The sequence below is a fragment of the Sinocyclocheilus grahami genome, unplaced genomic scaffold, assembly GCF_001515645.1.
Source record: "Sinocyclocheilus grahami isolate Dianchi unplaced genomic scaffold, SAMN03320097.WGS_v1.1 scaffold517.1, whole genome shotgun sequence".
Lineage (NCBI taxonomy): Eukaryota > Metazoa > Chordata > Actinopteri > Cypriniformes > Cyprinidae > Sinocyclocheilus > Sinocyclocheilus grahami.
This window is the reverse complement of record NW_015505696.1, coordinates 301,291-322,540: the sequence shown is the minus strand read 5'-3', so window position 1 is coordinate 322,540 and position 21,250 is coordinate 301,291. Positions and strand designations below refer to the sequence as shown.

The 21,250-nt window shown below is 37.1% G+C and overlaps 1 protein-coding gene and 1 pseudogene across 1 annotated transcript in view; both read left to right on the top strand.

Annotated features, from left to right (window-relative positions):
* The window catches only part of LOC107554856 (plexin-A1-like), a 139,328-nt pseudogene that overhangs the window by 891 nt on the left and 117,187 nt on the right, over window positions 1-21,250 (top strand).
* The window catches only part of LOC107554857 (MICOS complex subunit mic25a-like), a 50,701-nt gene that overhangs the window by 28,210 nt on the left and 1,241 nt on the right, over window positions 1-21,250 (top strand). The window lies entirely within an intron of this gene.

Sequence of the window (21,250 nt, the reverse complement as noted above, 5' to 3'; positions counted from 1 at the left end):
TTGTGCATGTCTCTCGGAACCATGTGTTGTTTAAGGGGCTATTTTTAAACTAAACTGTTTCTTCATCCAGCTCTCTAAAAGGCACCCTCATCTGAGAGGACCACATGTTGCATTTGGTAAAAATCGACAGGCTCTAATTGATTGATAAATGATTAGTCACGGTGTGTAGTGTTAAAAGGGCGTTAACAGCAGAACTGGTTATGGAAGCGATGCATCTGAAGGTTCTGCCTACATAGGCTACCATTCATTTTCTTGGTCTTCATTGGATCTGCATGCATGTGAACCTGTGCGGAGCATGAAAACTATATATAAACCATTTGCTAGAAGTTGACAGACTGATCTGCCCCTACATGACCATTGAGCTCGCGCATGCTTTTTAATGATCGTGGACTGGTGGGTTTTGGTTACTGATGGTTCTCCAGGGTTTAAGAAAGAGACCCTGGTAAAACGATTGGTCTCGACATCTCAGACGACTATTCATGGTCCCTGTCTGCCATTGTTATCACGACGTGACGGACATTCAGATGGAAATTGGTTGTGTTTCCTCAGGCGTGAGGGAATCGTTTGTTTAGACTCCCAGCACAACCCTAACTGGGATAATCTCACGGTTTGCCAATAAAACACGACTTCAGGCCTTGTGGGTCAGCGAGTTAAAGCCATCTCCCTCTTTTGGACGTGTATTATGAATATAATTCACATCTGTGTAACGCTAACCAAACCACCGAGCGGTTAAGTTGACTTTATTACCTCACTATTAGAGTCCTGGATCCTTGTACGTGTGTCAAATAATTTCGATTCGTTAAATAAGGACTTTTTAAAACGTACTATCACGTTTGCAACCCTGTTTGTAAGCATTTCTCATAAAATGAGCTAGCGTTTGAGGTCTCTTAGACCCTACACAGTGTAGAATACGAACCTGGTGTAGTGTCGAGCAAACTTTACCTCAGAATTAAGACCTGTGACCCTACGGAGTGTGTTTTTACCGAGAAAATCCGGTTTCGAGATGCGCGCCGGGAGCTTTTGTGATGTGTGGAGTTTGGAATGCGGACTGGCCCGCGCGCTGCTGTAGAGCGGCGGATGTGCGCATGCGCGAAGGCTTCCCCTCCTCACTGGCAAGACTGGTTATTCTCTGACCCACAGCACAACTAATGACCAAGATTAACTCCTTTACCTAAATATTTTATCTCGGCAAGACAAAAATGAGCTAGGGAAATAATTACTGAGCGAAAGATACAAGCGCTGCAGTAAATTGGGCACAAAGGGAGAGAATTAGGCTGTTGTTTTTGTTATAGATTATTATGAGTGGAGATGTAAATGAATTTGGACAGATTAATAATCGTGTAGGGAAGAGTGATAAAATCTTGGCAAAATTGCTGCTATTGTATATTACAGTTTACTGTACTATGGTGGTACATGCGGTAATATATTTGACATAACATGGTACTGAACAATTATCCATGGATACTACAGAGCTAATTGTCCGAAGACTCATGGCTGTACCATGGTATTTTTGCTACTTGTTTGTTAGTGGCTGGTGTTCAACTACGAGAGTGTCCTCTTTGTATATTTTGTGCTCTTCTTGTGTCGTCAACATCCCAGGCTGCAGCATGAGAGCTCATAATTGTGGCCCATAGCTCACTCTCTGTTTGACTTCTATTTATAATCTCTCTCTCTGCCTCCTCTGCCATTCTCTCTCTCTGTCCCTCACTGTGTTCTGGGTAAACGCTTGTGTGTCGGCTTGCCAATCCATAACGCAAGGGTTTCAAGCCCCATAACTCGACTGAAAGAAGTCTCTAGGGCTCCTTATGATCTATTGGTCTCTTATATGCTCTATTATAAGTTGTGTTAGTGAGTTATGAAAGTATTGTGTCTGATCAGAAGATGTGACTCCAGAGACATATCACTGCTCTCAAGCAAAGTGAACTATAGCCGTTAAATTACAGGCCATGGACACCATTATGAGCTCTGCACAGCAACAAACAGATTAACAACCAGTTAGTGAAGTAGACAGTTTACGTATTTAAAAATATATATATTTTAATGTCGATGTCTTTCTAGCTGCATTTTTATAATTAGCATGTTGTGATTGAGCTGTTAACCTGGTAAAACCAACTCAGAAAATTAGAAATGCAGGACGACTTCCTCCTTTTTTTTTTTTTTCTTTGGAAAACTGATTTTACAAGTATGTAAGGTGGCCTGTTTTTCCTCATTCATATCCCATTCTCTCTCGCTCTCTCTCTCATTTTTCTACTTGTCCTAAGGCCAGTGGTGATATTAAAAAGCATTTAAAAGGCCTGGCTGTTACTCTGTTTGTTAAAGAGCAAACAGCGAGAGGTCGTCTTCACACACAGACACTGCTAACTCTGTCCAACCTTCAGACAGTCACTGCACAGTTTGACCTGCCATGAAATGACAAATTCACTTGCATCCATACTAGTGATATACCGTTGGATATACTGATAGTTTGGATGATATTTGCCCATTTCAAGACCGTTAACATTGGCTGATAACTTTACCCACTTGGCTTTACCCACTAGACTTGTTAATGGATAATGGCCAATTTGGTTTTCAAATATTTTAGTGAATTTCTGCATGCATGTTTATCCAATTGCAATCATTTGTATTTGTACCTTACATCACATATATTTTGCCTTTTAATTTGACATTGGCCACCTCATTCTCTATTTATCAACCCATATTGGTCGACCACTAGTCAACACGCCATACTGGAGACTGATATCATGCTTCAGAATGCAGACAAATGCTCCACAAACTTCAGTCAAGACTCCCAGTAAGACAGCAGACATAACAAACATTCATTTTGACCTTTGCAGTTTAGCATTCGGTCTGTTTGTGTAAATTACTCATACCTTTTGGATTCTGTTGATATGTGGCCTTTCCTTTGAAGTGCGTTTGCGGTACTTTTTAAAGTGCTTTAAATCAAGACTGTCACAGCGCTGGAGTTCAGTAGTCGTGACCAAATCTGATCCAGAGCAAGAAAAGCAAGTTTCTTTAGTTTGAAAATTTTATCACCTTCGGTAAAACTCCGCAACGGAAACTAGCTTTCAGTGGGATGTGTTTTTTCTTTGGATGGCATGTGAACACTTTCAGTTGGCAGTTATACATTATTAATATCCAGCTTTTTCCGGTTTTATTTTCATCCACTAGACTTTTAACTTTTTCAAAGGGCCTCCATTCTCTCTCTCTCTCTCTCTCTGTCTCTCTCTCTCTGTCTCTCGCTCTCTCCTGTGTGACATCTGTTATGTAGGATGAGTTGTTTCTCAGGAATGTCCGACAATTGGTGCTGTTACACCCTGAAAGCAAACCATTTTCCTGATTATACTTGAATGCATATAGATGTGAACACATCCGTTGCGTAATACAGAAGCTTGTGGCTCTTTGCACATTTAAATAGTCACAGTTTTGTGTTTGCAGTGTTGTCGACTTAAAGTTGCACAGCTAATCGTAGAGTAGGTGCGTCAGTGCCGAGATCATCCTTCTGTAATTCTGTTCTTGCACAATCTCATGCTATTCGAGAGTTGATCCTTAAAGTCCATGTAAAGCAGTATTAAATGTGGCTCCAGTGCATCATCGAGACATGATTTCAGGGCCGCTCAAAAAAAATCCGGAACACAAAAACAGTTTTAAAGGGGTCCTATTATGCTTTTTCACTTTTTCAACTTTAGTTAGTCTGTAATGTTGCTGTTTGAGCATAAAAAAATTGCCTTTACACAGACTCTAACCATTTCAGAAGACTTCTTGGAGGAAGCATATGCAGTCGGTTTTGCACAGAACAAGAAAAAATTACAGTTGGGACAGTGGTTGGCGAGACGTGGGAAGCAGCTTGCTGCCACTTTGGCTTGTTAAATTTTTTTTTGTATTTTAGCTCCTGCTTCCCACTGCTTCACCCTCCTCTCATGCTCTTTTTCACAATTTCATTGGCTGATTGCTGTCTTGCTAGTTGTTGATAGTGTGCACATCTGTAGCATCTGCGATCCCTGGCACATGCAGTGAGCTGGCTGCAATTTGGGGTTTTTGTTGCAGACTTAAAGCTGAAGTGTGTGACTTTGCCACTAAACGAAATTGCTAAATAATGACTGTTTCAAACAGATAGTCTCACTTGAAACTCACGCGGTTGGTTGAGTCAGTGTTGCTCTGGCAGGCTGGATGGGCGTCTCAAACATATGATGGCGCCACAGTGTTTACACTTATTCAATGAAAACAAATCAAATGGTTTACTTTAAATTGTCTCTGTATATTAAGCTGAAAATGTAAAACATGAATAGACTTTTGTTGTATAGTGTTGGCTAGTCTTTACAGCTTCGTGTGAAGCACATGTTGTCTTAAACTAGTACTTTTTGCTCTCAAGTGTGTTTGAACAGCACAAATGATATGAGTCCGTCCTGTCAGAGAACGAAGAGCGAGCAGAATCTGATCTTAATGCTGTGAATCTGAACTGCAGCGTGGGCTCATGTTTGTGACGTAGTGATACGCTCGGAGTTATTTGGACAGAAGTCAAAGTATTGTAGTAGAGTTGACTGCTGTGTGAGTCGTGGAGATAGTATGTGATTCTGATAGGAAATGGTCATAGATCCGTACGGCTGGTGCTACATGTTTTTCTCTCTCTGTCAACTTGACTTCTCCCATCACTCCCACTCGCTCTGCTTTTTCTCCCCTTTCCTCTGGTTGTTTGCTTCTGTGCTCCTCGCATTGCTCATCTCCTGTGCGTGCATGTGTGTGTGTGTGTCAGTGTTTGGATGTGTTTCTGGTAAATGGACGTGGTCCAGCTCCGATCTGAGATTTGTTTTTCCTTTAAATGCAGTCAGTGACTAAAGCAGCAATCAGTTTTTCTTTTTTTACTCAGTATTTTCTGATTGTTTTTAGAGTGCAGTGCTTTTAAGTGCAGATTTTTCTAGATCAGGGGTTCCCAACCACATTCCTGGAGATCTCATAGATCTTATAGATCTTAGCTTATGCACCTTATGCTTATGAGTGAATGTTTATATTTGGGATAATTTTAGCAAACCGAGGTGCGTTAGCTCAGATCAATGAGGCCTACGATCAGTCAGTTTCAAAACCTGTGCTAACTGAAAGAAAACAAGCTGACAAAAGACTGAATCTAGTATTTGGCAATGATATATCATATTGAGACATTTACAAGCAATTGTTTTATTGGTCAATTTAGACCAGAAACCCCAACAAGGTGGGGAATCCTAAAAAAGTGCCAAAAATATCCATATTGTTTTGGGAAGTTGTTATACCCTTTGCGAGCAAAGTCAGTAAGTTTTAATCTGATGTGATAACATGAACTAGCATTTTCGGGAAAAAGACAATCCTCTCTTGGTCAAAATCATCAAAAAAACAACATGAATGTTAAAGATGCTTTTGATGTTCGATGTAAAATCAGGGTCCTGAAGCAGAACCAGTTGAAAACCGCTGTGCTAGAAGCACCTTCAGAATCACAATTGCAGCTCTGCTCTCTGTGGTTTCACACGCCGCTGCGGCATTGCATTCTCTGCATGTTGCACACACACACATGCATTCGCTCAAACACACATTTCTCTTCTGTCAGTATTGTGTGCTTTTCTCATCCTGCAGTTTTAACCGCACAGCCGTTTAAATAATTCAGCATCTTAAGCTCAGCTTGTAAATAAAGCGAGCCCACATATTGCACTGCAGCGAACTCTGTTTAATTTAATACAACTCAGTGCATTCATAATTTCAAAAAGCCTCTTTAATGCAAATGTTTCGATTATAAATGACACATGTACACACACTGCAACATGTAGTTTTAATTATAACGTGCTCCAGTGACAACTAATGAGATTGATTTCCTTCAGTGAGTTATGGCATTGCTCAAACAGTGTTCTTCCCATGAGCCAATGCGTCTGTGCTCTCTGCTCTATGTTTGTCTTGCACTAAGTGGTTGTATATCTAGTGCTGTTTTATTACAGGGCTTGCACTATATTCAGTTTCCCATTTGTTTCTGCAATTAATTCAGTCTCAACCGCTCTGCAATAATTCACCCGCGAATGTAAATTCTGTCATCATTTCTTTTCTTTTCCAAGAAATACAATAGGAGATTTTAGGTAGAATGTCTGAGCTTCTGTTATTCATACGAGGAAAGTTTGGAGCGGAGCTCCAAAAAATGACAAAAACACCATTACAGTAGTCCATATTATACTGTAGAAGTCTTTTTGTGCCTAAAACCTGAACTTGCATAAAATATTAACACAATTCCATTATTGCTGCCTTGCAAGCATGTTACAGTGAGGCCTGAAAGGAGCACTCAGGATTATGTATGCATGCAAATAAGTGCATTAAGGTTTGCATAAGGTTTTGTCTGTAGATTATTCTAGTAGCACTATGTGTTTGTGTATGCAATGCTTTCTTTGTATTTGTTTATAGGTTAAGTGTTCCACTACTTAGTGACTGATTCAAAACACAAGCAACAGCTCTGTGCGTCACAGAAATAACATTCCATATGGCAAATGCATGGAGAGATTCGATTCATAAGTGGTTTTAAGAGTTTACATTTTACATTTAGATTTACATTTACACATTTAGCAGATGCTTTTATCCAAAGCGGGGGGAAAATTTGTTAGAAGCATGTTGCTAAACAAATGATGCGACTCTCTAGCCAGCATAAAAATACATCACACACATATTGGGTAAAATTAACTATCTGTGATCTCAGCACAGTGTTTTCAAAGATTGCCTTTTCTGTGAAGGATGCATGTGATGCTACCCTGAAATATGGTATCTTAGACGGCGGCATAAATATTCTGCCTAACTTTATGGCGTATGGCAGACTTATAAAGCTTTTAAACTCTGCCTCGGCAGGGTTTTGGAACAGGACATTTGTGTGTGTAAGGCCAAAAGCTCTCACAGATTGCAGTACGACATTCATGCTTTTGCTTATAATCCTTCAGTGAGCGTATCAGACATCAGAGAGGCTGTTGTGTGCGTTGATAGTGTAATCTGTAAATTCTATACTGTGTTAATGTTGTCATTTCACACTTCTCTGCACCTTTTAGGGAGCCTGTTTTCACATTACTAACATTCCAGCAGTGTGAGATGAACAAACAGCTGTTTGCGTGTTATTACAGCATATTGTTTTCATTTCAGATCATGGTTATGGTGTATAAAGATATAGTATGTTTTACATATTAAATAACCATGGAATAAGGCCTACATTTGGATAACCCAAACAATTGCCTGCTTTATAAATGAAAGGCTGTGTATCGCATTTGATTAATTTCCTTTTCATTTGGAACTTTACAGACATAATCCAACAGGTAAGGTTAAGCAAATTAATAAGTCTGATATCAATGCAAAAATGGTGCAATGTGACGCATCAAGACTAAATAGGCTATTCGTAATCAATGAAGCTGTCAATACACCCGCTTGTGCTCCATTTTACAGTTACCCTCTTAAAAATAAAGGTTTTATTGACTTCTTTGGTTCTATGGAGAACTTTTTTACTTCTGTGGAAACTTTAGATTCCACAAAATGGTCTTTATTGTGTTAAAATGCTCTTAATGATTAATTAATTAATTAACATTCTCGTTTTATGTGTCTTAAACTCATACAGGTTTAAAACACCATGAGGGTTAGTAAATGACAGAATAAAATTTTTTTTTGGGTGAACGATCCCTTTAAGAACTGTTCTCTGAATGTTTTTTGGAAAACCCAAACCGCCTTTTGGAATCTTTATTTTTAAGAGTGTAGACTGTGTTTTTTTTTTATGCTTGGTATTGGATTTTTACCATTTTTGCCCAATATATATCATGCTATAAACTGTGCTCTCCACAGGTTCACACATATCTACCATCACATATACCATAGTGTGTTTCCATGGCACTGCTCAGCGATGTGTGAAACAGTGGAGCGTCCATCAGGAATGCTGTGTCACCCACATAAACATGCCGCCCCTCCGTCGGCCCCTGACCCCTTCAACAGCCCCGCATTCATCCATCTCTCTGCCTCTCATTCTCTCGCTCTCACTCTTTGTCTTAGCTGCTTTTGTGTTTGCCAAAGGTCCAGAGAGTCACTGGTGATGAGGCAGCGGTGCATTGTTTCCCGCAAGTGAAATGCAGCAGCATTTTACTCTCGGGGTCGACTCGCGACATGCGCTGAAGGGGGAATGTTTATCCCGCGCGAGCCGCTGATGCAAATGAACGCGGAGGTCGAACTACAACAACGGTGTAAATTTGGGCTTAACCCGTTTAGCTCTATGAGAGGCTGTTCATCTTGTCAAAGAAGTTCATGGAAATTTGTTTGTTATTGTGGTGTTTGTAAGAAGTGGGATGTTGGTGGACAGTTGCTCATCGTATTTGTTAAAGTGCAAATCCATTTTTAGATGCACAGTTTTGGTTTAAACAGTTGGGAGAAGTTTTATTGAAAATGTTTTAATTATGGATTATGTAGATTATATAGACATGGAGGACACGTGTATTGTGTAAGATGTGCATGTCTGTAAGATTTTACATCCCACCCTTGTTCTGATTGAAAACATCCGTTAGGATTTCATTGGGTCATTAAAAGGCTGTGATATTAATAGTGTAAATGTTTCCAATCCGCACAACCTTGGTTATGTTATATCATCAGAAAAGTTTATTCGGAAGTGCAGAAAGTAAATAAATTCACAATAATACTAGAAACATTTAGCACTCCACTATTTTTGAAAATAGGCTGATTTTCAGTTGAGTTTTACCGCTTTCCAATCCATTCAGCCGATCTCCGGGTCTGGTGGTAGCACTTTTAGCTGTAGCTTAGCATAGATCATTGAATCTGATTAGACCGTTAGCATCTCGCTCAAAAATGACCAAAGAGTTTCTATGTTTTTCCTGTTTAAAACTCGACTCTTCTGTAGTGTTTTTAAAACAATTGATCTGTTTGTTTTTAGCGGTTACACGTCAACTTCTGATTCAACTAATGGCGTACGTTTTAGGGCGGGACTACCTGTTTCTTGACCAATTGGAAATATCCTGAAAAAACATAAATTGTTTTTGCATTTTTCTGTTTGGTGCAGAAATCACCTCCTTCACCTTTTAAAAAGACACTTTGAAATCAAAATGGGAGTTTAGTGCCCTCCTATCCACTGTTTTTAAATATAATCGTTTATGTTATATATTTACATTATATTTACATTTATACCTTGGACAGATGCTATTACACAAAGCAACTTTCTTTTTTTTTTTTTTTAAGTTGATGCATTGTGTGGGATATAAATCCATAGCTGGCAAAATTTTCTACTGTTTAAAAAAAATAATGTTTTATATTCTAGTAAAACATTTATGCACTCTAATTCAGAAGTTTGGAGTTTCTAAGATTTTTGAAAATGTTTTTGAAAGAAGTCTCTTCTGCTCAACAAGGCTTCATTTATTTGATAAATACAGTAAAACTGTTAAAAAGGGTAAAATATTATTACACTTTAAAATAGCTGTTTGCTATGTGAATATACTGTAAAATGTTATTTATTTCTGTGAACAAAGCTGAATTTTCAGCATCATTACTCCAGTCTTCAGTGTCACACACTGTAAAAAAAGGTATACTACTGTAAAATTACATGTAATGTCCAATGCAGTTTTCCACCGTATATAGTAGGGGAATTTACTGTTAACCATTTAACAGATTTGTACTGTAGCATTTTTACAGTCTTTTACCGTTAAATTCATGGTCATTTTTTACAGTGCATGATCTTCAGCAATCATTCTAATATGCAGATTTGCTGCTCAAGAAACATTTCTGATCATTATCAATGTTGAAAACAGTTGTGCTGCACAATATTTTTGTGGAAACTGTGATACATTGTATTTTTCAGGATTCTTTGATGAACAGAAAGTTCAAAAGAACAGCATTTATTTGAAATAGAATTTGTTTGTAACATTATAAATGTCTTTACTGTCACTTTTGATGAATTGAAAGCCTTCTTGCTGAATAAAAGTATTAATTTCTTTACATTTCTGTACAGGTTTAAAGGTTGCAATCTTTATATTTTGCAGTGAAAAATGCAAAATATCTTGACCATTTTAATGGATTTTGGGAGGTTATAGGTTCATTTAAGATATTGTGCCTATAATAAATGTACGGAAAGTAGTTTTGGATAAAGTTAATCATGTAGTGTCTAATAAACTCCAGTCTTCAGTGTCACACACTGTAAAAAAAGGTATACTACTGTAAAATTACATGTAATGTCCAATGCAGTTTTCCACCGTATATAGTAGGGGAATTTACTGTTAACCATTTAACAGATTTGTACTGTAGCATTTTTACAGTTTTTTACCGTTAAATTCATGGTCATTTTTTACAGTGCATGATCTTCAGCAATCATTCTAATATGCAGATTTGCTGCTCAAGAAACATTTCTGATCATTATCAATGTTGAAAACAGTTGTGCTGCACAATATTTTTGTGGAAACTGTGATACATTGTATTTTTCAGGATTCTTTGATGAACAGAAAGTTCAAAAGAACAGCATTTATTTGAAATAGAATTTGTTTGTAACATTATAAATGTCTTTACTGTCACTTTTGATGAATTGAAAGCCTTCTTGCTGAATAAAAGTATTAATTTCTTTACATTTCTGTACAGGTTTAAAGGTTGCAATCTTTATATTTTGCAGTGAAAAATGCAAAATATCTTGACCATTTTAATGGATTTTGGGAGGTTATAGGTTCATTTAAGATATTGTGCCTATAATAAATGTACGGAAAGTAGTTTTGGATAAAGTTAATCATGTAGTGTCTAATAATTAGCATGTCGTGTTAAATACATCTAACCAATATTTAATACTCCCTATCAGTGCTCTATTATTCATTTCTGTATAGCTGACATCAAATATCGTCCTGTACAAATCAATAACACTGTCAAAGTGAATCAGATGATAATTTGAGCTCATGTGTGAGGTGTTGAGCTCAGGATCAGTGCGTCAGAGCGTTTACAGCTGCTGGCAGGACTCAGAGAGGTGCATGTTGGCAGGACTCGCGTGTTTTTCAGCAGCTTGCTTTGAGAGTTTGGCTCCGCTCGTATCAGAGCACCAGCGGACGGCTCGCACGAAAGATAACAGGGAGTTTAACCAAACAAAACCCTGGTGTTTCTCACCACTGCAGAGAATGGAGAATGTGAAGAACTAATTTATAGTGTCTGGTTGTTCCTCAGAAGCGTCATTAGTTGTCTAGTTCCTTGTAAACACACCTTTGCTTCCCAAAGAACTCATTTATGTGTTCTGACTCCTGAAAAGACGTCTGTTTGCCCTGTAAAGCCTGACATAAGAAATAATAGTCATAAAAACCAATTTGTTTTAAAATGGAAGAGGGTTTATTGAACCTTTAGAAAAAAAAAATCAAAAACTCTTAAAAATGTGTACTTGTTGAGTATCATATTTGATCCATTAGGTTTTTATGGCTCATATAGTGAGAATATGGAGGAAAAAACAACTCAATATTATTCAGAGGCTCAAGTTGAGCAAAAAATGCAATTTGGTACAGATGCTGATATTTATATGAAAAAAAGTGATGCAATTCTGATGCTTGTAATATAAATCAATGAGATCTTTATAACAGTACAGCAGATACTTACATAAAATATGTCTTTTAGTTAGATGATATTAAATGCTTGGTCTGATCAAAACATTCAATGCAATGCAATACAATGATGATTGAGAGATGAACAAATAAACGTTCCTCAAAAGCCTGATGATCATATTTGAGATTTTTCTAAAAAGTGATGTATGGATAATCATGTAAAACAAAGCTGCTTCAGTCCAGTAAGTGTTCATATTAAATTATTGCTAACAATATCAAAGTTATTCTTACTCCTATATCAGAAGGCATAGATTGTGTGCAACAGGTTTTGTTAATTTCAATCATTTTAGAGGCCTTAGAAATGTGCATATCAAATATGATACAGCAGGCTTTATGGGGTTAAATGTGCAATGACTTTACGTCTTTTTTGCAGTGCTCATATAGCTGCACATCTCTTTTCCCTCGGGTTGTGCTTATGCAGTTTCTTTGTATTAGTTGCATGAGTTTTTTATGATCGCAGGGTGCAGCCAATCACACTACAGCCGGCTTGATTTCACCGCTGGAGAAATCAGTGTCTTGATTGCGCCGGCGTCTCACAGCTGATTGCAGGAGACACAGAGAGCATCCTGTGCACACGTGTCACGCCGGGACGCTTTCCGTCTGTCTGTGCTTATGGAGGAAACTACAGCATAAATGCATCTGATTGAATAATATCAGCAGAGAGGAAAAGATCCAAATCCTCTAAAGACATTCCGAAATGCACGACCAAGGCGACGTGGGTGGAGAATTGTGTTAACCAAAAATATTATATTTGTTCATTTAGATTTGTTCGTAAAATTATAACGTAATATATATAACTGTATTTTTAAATACAACATTGAATTATTGAACACTTACACATTTTTGAACAATTAGAGCATACAATTTAAGTTTTTTTTATTAGCTAGTAAAACTACACATTCTGAACAATTATAGTTTTAAGCAGTGTATTAGCAGTTAGTTAGTATGCTACAGTCTAAGAAAATATCTGTAAAAATAGGACACAGTCTACTATGTTAATATGAAGGAATTATACTTTTCATAAAGTGTATTAACTGATCAACAATCGCAGGTACGAGCTACTAACAAGGTGTATCATAAATGAACAATTATTCAATTATTATTATTAAATGGAGCAATTGCTAATAGCAGCTAACTTAATTCATGTGATGTGTGTACTGCTAAGCATCTGTGGTTTCCTCATTTTGTGTCATTTAGATGGAAAATGTGTGCCTTTTTGTCGTTTGAGTCACTTATCAAAAGTTGCTAAAAGTTGTCAAATAAATTTTAAAAATAGCGAAATTTGTTGCTAGGTGCTTTCGGAAGAAAAAGTTGCTAAATTTAGCAACAAAGTTGTTAAGTTGGCAACACTGCTTGTCAGTAGTGGTTATTAGATTACTATATACTGCACAGAGTATATGTTATACTGACAAAATCAGCAGTCAAGTCAAGCAGAAATTTTTTTTGTATTTATCAAATTCTGTGTATCTTATCTGTTGGCAATGTGATCTTGTGAAACAGATCTTGGCTTAAATCAAGGCTGGTTCATGGTTATTTTTATTTATTTTTTAATCACTCTAGAAATGTAAGCACATTGCATTGTTAAAAGTTTCAGTAAGATTTAAAAGAAGTCTCTTCTGCTCACCGAGGCTGCATTTATTTGATCAAAATTACAGTAAAAACAGTAATACTGTGAAATATTATTACAATTTAAAATGGCAGTTTTCTATGTGAATATCTGTTAAAATGTAATTTATTGCTTTGATCAAAGCTGAATTTTCAGCATCATTACTTATCCTTCAGAAATCATTCTAATATGCTGATTTGCTGCTCGAGAAACATTTCTGATTATTATCAATGTTGAACACAGTTGTGCTGCTTCATATTTTTGTGGAAACCGTGATACGTTTTATATTTCAGGATTCTTTGATGAACTGAAAGTTCAAAACAACAGCATTTACTTGAAATAGAAATCTTTTGTAGCATTATAAACGTCTTTATTGGCACTTTTGATTCTTGATTTAATGCATCCTTGCTCAAAAGTATTCATTTCTTTCAAGTTTAATAATGACACGTTATGTCATTGTTTTTGTACTAGAAAACACAGCTTTTATCAAATTATAAATTATATTTTTGGATAGTTGTGTATATAATGGGAAAAAAAATATTGTTGCCTGAAATTGCTTTAGTGTAGTTAGTGACCCTTTGTTAGTTTATGTATAGCTAACTTTTTTTGTTTGTTTGACTGTAGTTTAAATTGCATGGCCCGTGGTTTGAAAAAAATAGTCCTCACAATTATGCCTCTCATATCTTGAGTATATCCCCCAGCCCTGTGTGTTTGCACATGTTACCTGTATCTTATGTAAATATTGAGATTTGTGAGGTTAAAACCACACACTGATGACATGCATGCAAATAAAAACCGCTCAAACTCTCAAGGTGAAAGTGTGTGTGTTTTAGTGGTGAAGAAGTCGAGTTGGTCTGTCTGGTTGAGTCACTGTTTAGAGGTTTCTCCGCCGGTTGGTTTATGACAGATGCTACTTTTGTCTCTCAGAGCTGCGGGTTGAAGTTTGTTTGAAACCTCATGGATCTGCGGGATACAGACACTCGTTCTCATGCTCTTGCTGCTACGCCGCTATTGTAAACAGCACTGTTAGTGTTGTTTGCCAAGTAAACTGTCGATAGTGCTCAGGATCGCTAATCTAGGCATGAAAATGTCATCCCACACATTTGTGTTCCAGTCATGAATAAAATTGCATTATCCAAAAATGCAGAAATGTTCCAGAAATGTACTTTTTGCATCATCTTAAAGGGATAGTTCACCCAAAAATGTCATTTTTGTCATTTAGTCTCACTCATGTTGTTTCAAACCTGTATGAGTTTCTTATTGAACACAGAAGAAGATATTTTGAAGAATGTTGGTAACCAAACTGGTCCCCATTGACTTCCATTGTATTTCTTTCCATACTATGGAAGTCAATGGCTACCAGCACCTATATGGTTACAAACATTCTTCAAAATATCTTCTTCTGTGTTCAACAGAAGAAAGAAACTCGTACAGGTTTGAAACAACTTGAGGGTGAGTGAATGATGATGATTTTCATTTTTGGGTGAACTATCCCTTTAATACTACAGTACATTTTCATACGCTTTTTGAGTGTGTTCTTCAACAGAATTGTGAATTCTGGTGTGTTCTTAATAACAGCAATTTAATATCTTGTGAACTTCTCAATCTTCATTTTCCTCAATTAAAGTCGTAAGCGTCTAATTGTGGGACGACATCACCTTTCCCTGAAGTTGCAGTCAGCACCTGTTTTCTACAGAACACACACTCTCTGTCTCTCTCTCTCTCTCTCCCTCCCTCCCTCCCTCCCTCCCTCTCTCTCTCTCTCTTTCTGTGTGCAGTGGCACAAATCTGCAATTCAATTTGCAACCGTTTAATTTGTGTTTAAGATGCAAATGTAGCCTTTCTGATAATGAGAAGAATGCTAAACAGAGAGGAGGGAGTCCAGAGCGCTCACACACTCATTCATTAGCTCACAGTGTCAACACACACACACACTCATGCGCGAAAATGAGATGCAGAACAAAATAGAATTATCTGTGTGTAAAGGTCACAAAACGAGAGTTGAGGTTGAGAGTTGAGAAAACAAACGGATGGAAAATTTCACTGTTCGACTGTTTTAAAGACCACTAATGCTGACAGACAGAAACGCAACCGAAAGAGAGACAGAAAACAAAATGGGAAATAAATAAATGTGCATTTTATGTAAATAAAATATTTTAAATACAATATAAATACGATTTTTAAAATATAAAACGTTATGAACAATTTAACTTGTTTTTTCAATTTCAGTGTGTATTAAAATACATGCACAGTAAGTCATTTATTCGCATTAAACTTGAAATCACAATTTTTTTATGCCTTCTTTTTAAGGCTTTGTAAGCTAATATAGCAGTAAAGTATAAACTAGAGCACTGTGTTATTCTTTTTTTTATATATATAGTTCTATAGTATTAATAGTATAGTTAAAATTGAATATATACTGACATTTATTTTCTGTGAGGTTTTATATTATTAAAAATATATTAAATACAATATAAATAAAATATATAAAAAGTTATTAATTTTAAGTTTTGCCTTTTAAATTTAAGTGAATGCTTAAATACAGTATACAGCATTTAATCGCATTAAACTAGGAATCACACAGTTATTTATGACTTCCTTTAAGGCTTTGTAAGCTAATATTGCAGCAAAGTGTAAACTAGAGCACTATGCATTGTGCTTTTTTATAGTTATATAGTTTTTATAGTATATAGGCTTGTTTTATAGTAGATTAGGCATTGCACATGCAGACTCCAGAGGTGTTCACCTGTTTATCGTGCATCTGATTTCATTTGGCGAGCATATGTAATGCACTACTGCACCGGAAAAAAACAATCCATCCGTTTCTGAAATTCACTTAATTTCCTTATTTGCATAACACCATGTGACTGGAATTTAAAGAGCACCCTAATCACTCATTGCAAGACATGGCAGTGGATATGATGTAATAATGGCGATAGACGGGTGAGCGAATGCAGCATTGAGCCTGTTTTACTAGTTTGTCATTCATTCCCTCTGCGTGTCATGCATATGCATGCTTGCAAATGTTCACGCGTGTGTTCTGCACATCATGTAGTGTAGTCAGATGTGTGTCTCCTCTTAGATCACACGTCGGTCTCATTCTGCTGTTGTGGAAGGTGATGAAACCGTTTGATTTAAAGGACGTGCACAGTTGTATCTTGTTTTATCTCTCGCAGACACTCACAGCTGTGCATGCTGTACGGTTTCTTACGCTTCACTGACCGTGTGTTGCGGCCAAGTAGGAAACCAGAAAGACGGCAGGACTGACAGACAGATCACATGTTGCTGCTTGACTCGTTTTCTTCGGTTCCTCTCGTTTCCTCTGGAATGTTAACAGGCTGAACCCTCACAAGTCATCGGAGCAGGGGATTCTGGGTAGTGGTCTCGTAATCCCAATAGCTAGGTGATGTAATGGAAGCGTTTTGGTCATCCTGGTCTGTTTTGAAGTAATTCGAGACAAAACATTCTGGTTTTGTCTTTCATGGTCTCCAGTTAGATGATTTTAATGAGAACATCTCTAAATGCTTTTGATTCACACTCTTAGACGAATCAATGTTCTGTGAAGGACTGTCATGAAGTCAAAATATTAAATAAAGGCTGAGGGATGTTCAACAAACACTCTTTCATAGCATCGTGTCTGTTGAGCAAAACAGTCAGAGGTTGAAGGTCATAGTGCAACGGTCCAGGTCTGGAAGTAAAAATCTTGTTCGTTTTCTCCAAAGGGGAATTGAAGCTTAATAACTTAACATGTCTTAAAACAGACCTGCTGTGAGCTGGTTAAAAAAATGATTATACAAACTAAATCTCTACCAATCGGATAAATACGACATGCAAATCTTGCCAAAAAATACTTAAGCCCTTTCCACTACCATGAAGCACTGCAAGTTACATAATAAAAGTCCTATGCTCTCAAACTACTTCAGTTTTTGTATATCTATATATGCATATCTTGCAACACATTGAAATATATTGTATAAATATGTGACCCTGGACCACAAAACCAGTCATAAGGGTAAATTTTTTTTAATTGAGATTGATTGAATAAATAAGCTTATCATTGATGTAAGGTTTGTTAGGATCGGACAATATTTGGCTGAGATGCAACTATTTGAAAATCTGGAATCTGAGGGTGCACAAAAATCTAAATATTGAGAAAATCATCTTTAATCACTCCAAATGAAGTTCTTAGCAATGCATATTACTAATCAAACATTAAGTTTTGATATATTTACAGTAGGAAATTTACAAAATATCTTCATGGAACATGATCTTTACTTAATAACCTAATGATTTTTGCCATAAAAGAAAAATTTATAATTTTGACCCATACAATGTATTGTTGGCTATTGCTAGAAATATACCCCAGCGACTTAACACTGCTTTTGTGCTCCACGGTCACATATATGAAAATAAAACCATTATAACTGACAAAATATGTAAAAATGTGTTAATTTTTTTCTGTCAATTTAAATTCGATTGTCATCCGCAGTGCATCATGGGATTGTAGATCTTTAACAAACTCTTTAACAAATACTTTTTTAAAATCCTTGCGTACATTACATTTTTACATTTGCATTTTGACGTGCAATCACAGTATACAGTACAGTGTTTTCTTCGGTTGCTAGGGTGTTCTGAGTGGTTGCTGGGTGGTTTCTGATTTATTCCAAGATTGTTAGATCAGATAATGGGATCATATAATGGTTTTATGGATGAATATGAATGGTGATTTTTGTTATAAATGTGTGGTAGATGTCATGAGTGCAGTGAACTGGACAGGTTTCAGGAAGCTTAGAGCTGCATGCAGGGGCAGGGCTGGAGATCAGGGTGTGTGATGGGGGATTTTACTCCTCTATGGTGGGTAAAGAGGGTTAAACGATGGGGGAAGTGTAAACAACATCTGTTTAGCCCCCGCCTTACTTCAGTTTCTGACAAAATACTGGTAACTACCGCTAATACTACAGTGTCACATGCTTTTAGGTTCTAAAACTTCTTGCATTGTTTGAAGAAGTTCATGTTTTGATTTATTGTTTTACAGTAGTAACTGGTATTTTGGGGTATTATTGTGTAAATGTTATGCATACAGATAATAAATGTTGGATGTGCATGGATATATTCACACCCATCCAAACACAGAACACTGTTTCTTCAGTGACGTATCTGTGTAGTGCTGGAAAAACACGTGTGGTCAGTTTTGCATGCGGTTCGTTTGTCTGCAGCTTATTTACGGTTTAATTATTGAGATAATGAGCTGTGAAATGACCGTGCCATCGCTGACTGACCACTTCCGGTGCACTCGTGTTTTCCTTCCTGTCCCGTTTAAAATTTCAGTAAAAAAAATCAGTATTCAAGCTGTTGAAAGTGAAGAATCACCCAAATATTAGGCCTATATACTAGAAATATATTACATAGTGTAAAGCAGCGATAAACATTTTAAACCATATTAAATCAGAAAGTGCCTTCCAGTTCAAATAAACTTGTCTTTGAATAAACCTTGTGTAAAAGTGTCTTTTGGCATTTAAAAATTAGTCAATATTGCTGTAGCTAAACATTTGATGAAGAAACCGTTTTTGCTCAGAAATTGATAGTAAATTTCACAAACAATTACAAACAAACAGCAAAGAATGCATTGAATTAAATGTGAAATTTTGACGTAGAGAAACTGAAATAGTATTTTCCTGTGAAACATACTCGAAAAAGCATTTATACAGTGTGGGAAGTCTTGTCGAGCACATTGCATTGTGGGATTGAGTATCTGTAATGCAGTTGTTTACAAATATAGCACATAATTTGGGTAGGCATATTGTGCACAGAATGCTTATTGTACTTTCTTTTTTTAAAAAGTATGCCATAGTTTGCCATTGTAAATATACAGTTTCTCTGTGTTTTTTCCCAACTGAGGCTACTGGTTTATATGAGTATATTGCTTTTGTGTGTGCTTTATACACGTCTGTTTCGGAGTGTATTCTGTGTGTATTCGCGCTCCATCTGAGAGGCGGGTGCTGTAATTGATATGCCACAAGTAATAAATCAGCCGGTCGCCTGCCACCACTCGCCATTATCTGAGGAGACGGGTTTAGAGGTCTGTCCGCAGTGTGTGGACGTGAATTTATGCTGTTTTCTAAAGCAGAGGGGCTGTGAGACGACTCGCAGAGTAACGTGCCCTCGGGCAGCTGTGGGAAAAATGGAGAATGAATTGACTTCCATATTAACTGTGTCTCATGTTCCTTATGCTGAAATGTACCCCAGCGCTTGTTTCGTTGGTGTGTGGCGGTTTCTAAGGATGAATCTCACAAAACCTGTCAGGAACGTTTCTTGCCCGAAGCATTTTTTGCTTAAAGATAATGAAGAATGTTTTTAGGAGCATTGCATGTCCTCGATGAAATGCTGCGGTTGTTTTAAATAATTGAATAAAACATTTAAAAACAAGTTATTGGATGCTTATGCATAAATAAAGCTTGTGGTAGATGTGTCAGTAAATAAAGGTTCTATGACTATAATGTGTTTGCACAGTAGTCTGTCTGTGGTTTTAGGATGTGTGCGAGTGGCTCATTTGACACGAGTAGAATCTGATGCCAGTGATAATATTGAGCTAGACTGAGATCCGTGACATAAATAAAAACATCTGTGATAACTGCAGCTTGCATGGGCATGCATATATATATATATTTCATTCAGCGGCTGTTTCACTCATTTGGTGTTTGTGGATTCATTGATTGGTGTCATTTAAGTAGTTACTGATCGTCTGAAGTGCAGGTACTCATGGGAAATTGGCAAATCTAAAAGTGGAAGATGAGAACACAAGATGAAAAGAAAGCCTTCAGGGATGTTAGACAAGAATTTCTTTTATCGCTTGATGAGATTGATATTTCTCCTCAGTTGTCAGTACTTTCTGAGGCGTTTAGGGAGACATTCTTTCATTTGTATTTTCACATTCATTCGTTTCAATACTCATGCTCGCTCATATCTCTAAACTCGCTACAAATACTTGTGTGTTGACTGTTTTAACCGTTTCATTGCCATGTAGCTGTTGGAGGACACACAGATGCACTTTGGTTTGTTATTTATGGTCGACTCTGTCATGGAACAATCCGCTCAAATGAAGAGAAATGAGGTTTGGGAATCTCGTACAGGTTTCTGTCTTAATCATTCTGTATTTCGTGCACATGCACACAAACATTACACATAGTAACGCAACAGGCACAAAATATAGCCTAACTTATGATTTGCCTTACTGTGGCGGTACCATAGTAAATTGATGGTAATGGCATGGTACTGAATGGTTACAAAATTCATGTACTTTTGTAGTATTTCAGAGCGAACCACGGTACTACCATTTCGTGGGTTACACTGGGGAATGTTTGTAAGGGTTACCAAACTTGCATATATGGAAAAATAACAGAACAATTCAAAATTTCTATATAAAATATGATAGCAGCTCATCTCTGAAATGGAATCGTTTTAGTTGGTTGGCCCTCTGCTGATAGACAGAGGAATACTTTCCCTTTTCCAGTCCATTTTCACGCATGTTTCTGAAGCTCTGTGGAATGACGCCACTTCCCATCATCCCGTCCTTGGGGAATGATGGACAGATAAGAAGGCCCTCAATCACCCGAACAGGAAAAAAGCAATGGAGATAAGAAATGGGCAAAGAAAAGGAGAGAGAAAGGAAAACATTCTTCCTATTTTCCCTCAGCTCTATCTCCCCTCTTTATTTCCTTTATCTTTCATAGTTTTCACTTGCCTCTGGCTCTCTCCTGTTGCTGAGATTTTCCTGTTTTTGTAGTTCTGACTCCGTGAAATCCCCAGTGGAAATTAAGGTGAACTCAGATTTGTTTGTTTGGATTTATTTTCCATCATCAGCAGAATTACAGTCTGTTTTCCTAACAATTAAGTAGGTAGTAATTTTTATCAGGTGCTTTTATCCAAAACAACTACAGGTATAGTTCCTCTGGAGCAACCTGGGGTTAGGTTTCAAGTATAGACTGTATAAAAACATGGGCGTAGTGTCCGTGACGTCACCTGTAGGTTTATGAAGAGCATTTTTAAAGCCCAAAGT